The following is a 6,680-nucleotide window of genomic DNA, read 5'->3' on the forward strand; positions in this document are numbered from 1 at the left end:
GCTGGTGTTAATCAAAGTTCATATTCATGTACCATTGTATTTCTCAGTCACAGGTAGGCAAACCTTCATTCTGCTACTTTCACAAATTCTTGGACTTACTAAGATACTAAAGATACCCTAAAGAATTACTCATCCTTCCCTCTAACCATATGAAGAGCAGTAAAGAATCAAAAAGAAAATCATCTCTTGCTCATGTGCCAAGTGTAAAGTTGTCAGGATTCTGCAGAAAAATAGCAGAAAATAAAATAGACAATGAAAAGGGGACATCTATTTTTCTGTTCCAAATGTCTGAGAAATTGTTGTCTTGAACCAAATATACTCTGATAAGAAATGTAAAGTAAATAAAATGACTGTTCAGGAAACAATGCCAATAGCTAAAGGATCACAATTGTATGGGATTTTTCAGCCCTCTAAAAATATGCTTTCAATAGTCTGCCAACATATGTTTCAATTGCCAAGTCTTGAAAAAAATACACTTTCCTGAATAATGCAAAAAATACTTGCAATGGCAACACTTATTATAGAACCTCATTTATCTGATAACAGCTCATTCAAAATAGAGTATAATTTGAAAACTATTCTATAGTTGTCTAGATGGAGATTTTCGGTTAATGCTGAATATTTATTTTGAAATAAAGTTTCAAGGTCACACAAGTGTATGTAAGGAGACCGAATCGCCACTCACCAGTTGTGAAACTACACTGTAATTCTCCATGTACAAAGACTGCATGCAAAGTGCCAGGACCACAGCATGACACATTTGCACTATACATTTAAATGTCTTCACACCGAAACGCAATCACCATGGCTGAAATAATCATGAGGTGGTCTCCATTAGTTACCAAGGTCACTAAAATAAATGAGCTAAACCTGGCATTGTTATTCACATGAGAAAGAGCAGCCTGAATGAGAGCTATGTAATGGAGAAAAAAAAGAACTTACAAATATATCCCTATATTATTGATAATATTAACCTTTAATATCTTCCCTCAAAACTCCAACAAGTATTTAAGAAGATTATTCTAACTTAACAAGAAAAAAATAATAGTTACCATAGGTTTTGTTTTTAGTTTTTATAATTCACTTATTCTTTGAATTTGTAAGGAATGCAAAGGAGAGTTCAAATAATATTCAAGTGTATACAAGAAAAAGTAATGTGATTTTCCTCTCCTACCCAGCTTTTCTCCTTTAAGACAACCATCATTACTAGCTCCTTGAATATCCTTCCACTGATATTCTATACACATAAAAGTATGCACACACGGATCATTCTTTTTTAAAAGATTTTAGTTATTTATTTATTTTTAGAGAGAGGGGAAGGGAGGGAGAAAGAGAGGGAGAGAAACACGGATGTGCAAGACAAACACTGACCAGTGGCCTCTCACACACCTCCAACTAGGGACTGGGTCCATACGCAGGCATGTGCCCTGACTGGGAATCAGACTGGCAACCTTCTGCTTTGCAGATCGGACCTCAATCTACTAAGTAACACCAGCCAGGGCTAGATTTCTTTCTTAACATATAAATATTGGCATGATACAGAGCTTTTTCTATATCTTGCATTGTTTCCACTTATTATAATTGGAGCTTTTCAATTTCAGTACATATAAAACTTTCTTACTCTTTTTAATATCTGCATGACATTTCATTGGATGAACTTACAAAAATTTATTTAAATAGTCCCCACTGATGTACATTTCTCTGGGCTGCAATGATTATTCTTATACATACATTATTCTGTGCATATGAAATTGTATCAGTAAGACAAATTCCTAGAAATTAAATTGCTGGGATAGAGGACATGCATTTACATTTGAGGTTAGATAAATAAAGCTGTATTTAATTTCGGTTACATCAGTTTATGGTACCATCTAACGTAGGGAGGAATATATTTCCCCATACAATGAACTTTAGAACTTATTTATTGCCATTGTGACAGTTAGCAAGTTGAGGACACTTTTGCTTACCACTGCAAAATAAAATTTTAAAAGATGTATACAAAATTTAATTAGCATTGAAAGCTTTGCATGTTTCCTTTAAAATATATATAATCTCAAAATCTAATTTTTAATGGATAAACTGACATAATTTTTCACAAAGCCAAAGTATTTTAAGACTAATAATTCTCCCCAAATTTCAGCATCATTGAAAATAAACCAAAATAACTTCAATACAAATGGAAACAGTACTATCAGTAGGAAAGTATGCAGTTCTTTATTTGTATTTTAGAGTGGTAAAGAACCCTAGTAATCAATAGGAGATCATACAATGAGCATCAAATGTTTACTTTTATTTTTCCCAATTTATTTATTTTCTCAATATTTAATGTCTTTTTTTCTAAAATAAGAAAACCCAAGACTTTAGTTTTTCCAAAGAAAGTACATGTTTAGAGGTGAAAAGAAAAATCTTCAGCAAAGGAGATTTTTGCTGAAATTTTTTCCTCATGTAATTATTATATTTTTAAATACTTTTCAAAAAACATAAGTTTATGGACTTCTTTATGAAAACACTACTCTTAATTTTAATACTTTAATACTTGAAGAATTCCAAAACTGCAGTGCTTAAGACTTACTTTCTCAACAATGTTTTCCTTTAAACAGAATCACATTTTACATTTAAAAGTTAATAAAAATCAAGTTGATAAATATGTATGCTTTTGCAATGTTTTATGTCTTAGTATGAAGTTTTTATATTCCAAAGAGCTATGTGGCTATAAAATACCCCTGAAATGCCTTCAAGGTATGATCATTTTTCAATTTGTTCAGAAGACATAGGATTCAATTTTAAAGCAAGGAGAGAAGAACTTCTTGAGCATTTAAATATGGTCTTGAAAAGTTATTTTGTTTATTTGCTACTTAACGTTCCCTGGGTTGGCTAACCTCTTGCATTTCTTCTCATATCAATACATATTCAGTTGTCTTGCTCTGAGAAGCCTGGACGAGAGCTATAGTGGGTTTTACTTGATGCTTTGAAGCATGAGACTTCAGAGCTAAATGAAACTCCTTGAGTGTCAAAGTGTTACTGCAAAACACCGCTCAACTGAAGTTTGTCTCAGAAATTCAGTGAAAGGCATGCAGCACAGGGATGGCTCCCTAAACCTCTTCAACGAAACTTCAGTGACGTCACATGAAAAGATCTGGCAGGGGTAAGAGCTGGGCCTGTCTTTGACCACTGCTGGCCTAGAGAACCATCCAGGCGCAACTGAAGACCAGTGGCAGCAGGTCTGTTCTCCTGAGGAATCGGAAAGAGGCTCTCAGTAGAAGAGATGCCTGGGGAAATGGGATAGAGCAGCCTGAACTGTGTCTCCAGCTGGGTCTCGATGCCCAGCTCTAAAGATCCTTGTCTAAGAGAGACTGGAAAGGTTTTCATCAGACACTAAGGCCTGGTCATAAGGCCTCAGCATCTTGTCAAGTGTTAATGTTCCCCTTGTCAGTGACTGTAAGTCCCATTCTTGCAGAGTGGTTTCATTATATGGAAATGCATTTTTGGAAATTTCTTACAATTAGAATGATCAGTGATTGATGTTTTTAAACTCATACATGGGGCCTAGCATGTGTAAAAACATTAGTCTCTAACAGCAATTTTCAACAGGTGTGCTGTGGCACAGTGGTGTGCTGCAGGGATTTTTAAAACACACTATACCTCAATAGTCAGGGTTTCGTTTTATCTCTTTTCTCTGTCAAATTTTTTAAAAATGACAACAGCTAACACAACAATATAAATGAATCAAAATTAGACCTATTTTTGTCAGATAAGCAAAAAATATATTTTTTGGTGTGCCACAGAATTTTCGTAATTGGTTTGTGTGTGCATGAGATTTAAATGAAAATCGCTGCTCTATAACATCTTCCCGCTCTGATCCATGATCAGCAATGTTACCTACCGCTGTCTTTCTAAAAGGAGGCCTTGTCAGCCCTCTCCCAGCATCTCCCACATCATTTGGTCCTCTCCACCAAGAGGTAACATCCAAACTCCCAGAGTGTTTGATATACTGTTCCTCCTAGCCCCGACTAACTTCAAAATCACATCTCTCTTTATTCAACCATGTGCATTTTGCACTGTAGACATTAAATACTTCTTGAAGCTCCTCAAGGATAACATTTTAAAAATATAACTGCACAATTGTTCTTACCGGTCTTCTTATTACACTATTTTTACGTCTTTAAGGTAAATCATATGGTAACTCTTCTGTGAGGTCTCAGTAATCACTATGGGAAAAAGTAGTAATTTTCCTGCTATGATCTCATAAACCTACTAGAGATTGTGTTAACTTTTATTTTAACTATTTCCCTTTATATGTTTACCAATTATTCTATTATTAGTTAATGTTCAGGAATTGATATTTACATTTACATGCCTAATGCTTACATTAGATTTGACACATGATAGGTAATCAATATATCTGTGTTGAATGAATGAATAAAAAATGAATTAAACACACAAATGAAGCAAAACCACATAGGTCTTCACATTTAAATATTTTTCTGGTAGAAGGCTGCCTCATTTTTAATACCCCAACTTTATAGAAAATATGTGCTTCTTAATGCAGCCAATATTTATATAGAAAAATTACATTTATTTCTCTAAAAGTCAACATGACATTTTTTTACCAAATTGCATGGGGAAAAGTAATTTTCCAGAAAGAAATGATAGAATGTCAGAATCACACAGATATTTTGAGAAGCAGGCCAAATCTCAGCAAAGGGGGTATTCATCTTAGATGTTGCTGGCACTAGGAAGGGCCATGTTACTGCAAATGAACTATTTTTTTAATAAGCATATCAATTACATTTGATAATCTGGAAAAAATATTTTTAAATATTTAACAGATATTAATATACTCATATATTAAAATGTTACTGTTTTCCAGAAACCACGAGTGTTGGACTGACATGTAACTCACTATATTTTTCTCATGTAAAATAATGGGGGAATGAATTTTTCGGTAACATTTTTATTCTGATTGTCTGATTTATTCGTAGCCTCTTTTACCAGTCTTGTCTCAAGGTAATAATGTTTACAGTGCATAAATCATTTTTGGGCAAATAATCAGTATTGTATATCTAATAAATAACAACTGACTCTTTCGTATCTTGACCATTCTTTGTCCCCACTGTCCATCCAATGTCTTTAATGTCTGTTTTACCGGGGTGGGTTCACCCAGAGCAATGAAAGCAAGCTAGGCAAGGCTAAACTGCATGGGGCAGGCCACCAGGAAGGGCAGGCTGGAACTCTCCAGCATGGACTGAAGCCAGTGTATCACCCACGGGCAGAGTTTCTCCTTCTCTCAGGAAAGAAAAAGATTTTCAGGCCCTGACTTTATGGCCTGTAAACCTATTGAGTTGGTCAACCAAAATTATCTGCAAAAGTCTCCCTTACTTAAAGTTATCTGATTATGGACTTTAAGAACATCTGAAAAATACCTTCATAGCAACACCTAATTAGTGCTTGATTGGATAACTGGGGACTGAAACCTAGACAAGTTGATGGCCAAAAAAAACGTCATGGCCCGCCCCTTGCCAACATGGCACCCACGTATATCTCATTAAACCATATTTACTATCTGAATTAAGACAATAACAAACTTATATTTCCATCTAGCAAGATATAGCTATCTTCCTTACAATTAAAAATACATTAATACTTAATTCCAGAAGAGGATTCAAAGATTTTTTTCCTGATGTTCATTTTTCTCCTTTGGTATTCTATAACATAAGTACTATGATACAAAATCAACTATTATTAACATATCTTATATTATAAGATAAGGAGATAAGAGAGGAGAAAATGTAAAGTGTATGGTTAATATTTATGGATACATATAGCAAAGTAAGCAAAAAATATGCATAACCACTATAATTCTTGTTTCTGCCACTAGTCACTTGGTTGTGGTTGGTATTTATAACTTCCCATTCCTTATTCCCCATTTATTCAGCAACCCTATCTGTTGGTTAGTGTTCTTCGCATAGCAAGGTGACCTCAAACCTTCATTTTTAAAGGTCCTGTACCACTAGCCCTTCTGCCTGAATTGAGCTGTTTTAGTTTTCCATTGACTTTAATTACAGGACATGGTACAAATAAAATATATCCTAAGGGATCTCCTGTGTTCCAGATACAATCTTTCACACTTCCATTTTGTAGTAGCAATTTTTCCTTGGCAATTGATATCAGTCATTCCAGCCAGTACTGTAACTCTCTTCTGTGCCTGGTGACTCAAAGGTATAAAGATTACAAAGTGGCTGAGTGGCAGTCGCAATTTTCAGTCCAATGCAATAATTGTTTTGTCTCCTGGTGGAAGCATTTCTCTCAATAAAACTAAGTCCTCCAGACGAGTAGAGCCTAAGACTCTGAGCTCAGGAAGCAGAGATTTTGCTAGTGGAGCACTAGTAGTAGGAGAGAGGAGAGTCATTCCCATTTTCATTCTTTCATTCCTGGAGCAGCGGATCCTGTCTAAGAGAAAAACAGCACCATATACTGGACATTGATTTAGAGCATATACAAGATCTGCAGGGCACTGTCTCATAAGGCAGCTTCATGATGTGGGGGTAGAGGGTAAGGGGTAGGGCGAACATGTTGAGACCACTGAATTCCATGAGCATGGGCCCATTGCCACACTTCTTTTGCTGTGAAGCAAGTTCCTTGATCAGAAGCAATGTTGTGTGAAATATGGTGATGGCAAA

Source organism: Phyllostomus hastatus, unplaced genomic scaffold (assembly GCF_019186645.2).
Source record: "Phyllostomus hastatus isolate PE091 unplaced genomic scaffold, TTU_PhHast_1.1 phas_scaffold_21, whole genome shotgun sequence".
In the NCBI taxonomy this organism is placed as follows: Eukaryota; Metazoa; Chordata; class Mammalia; order Chiroptera; family Phyllostomidae; genus Phyllostomus; species Phyllostomus hastatus.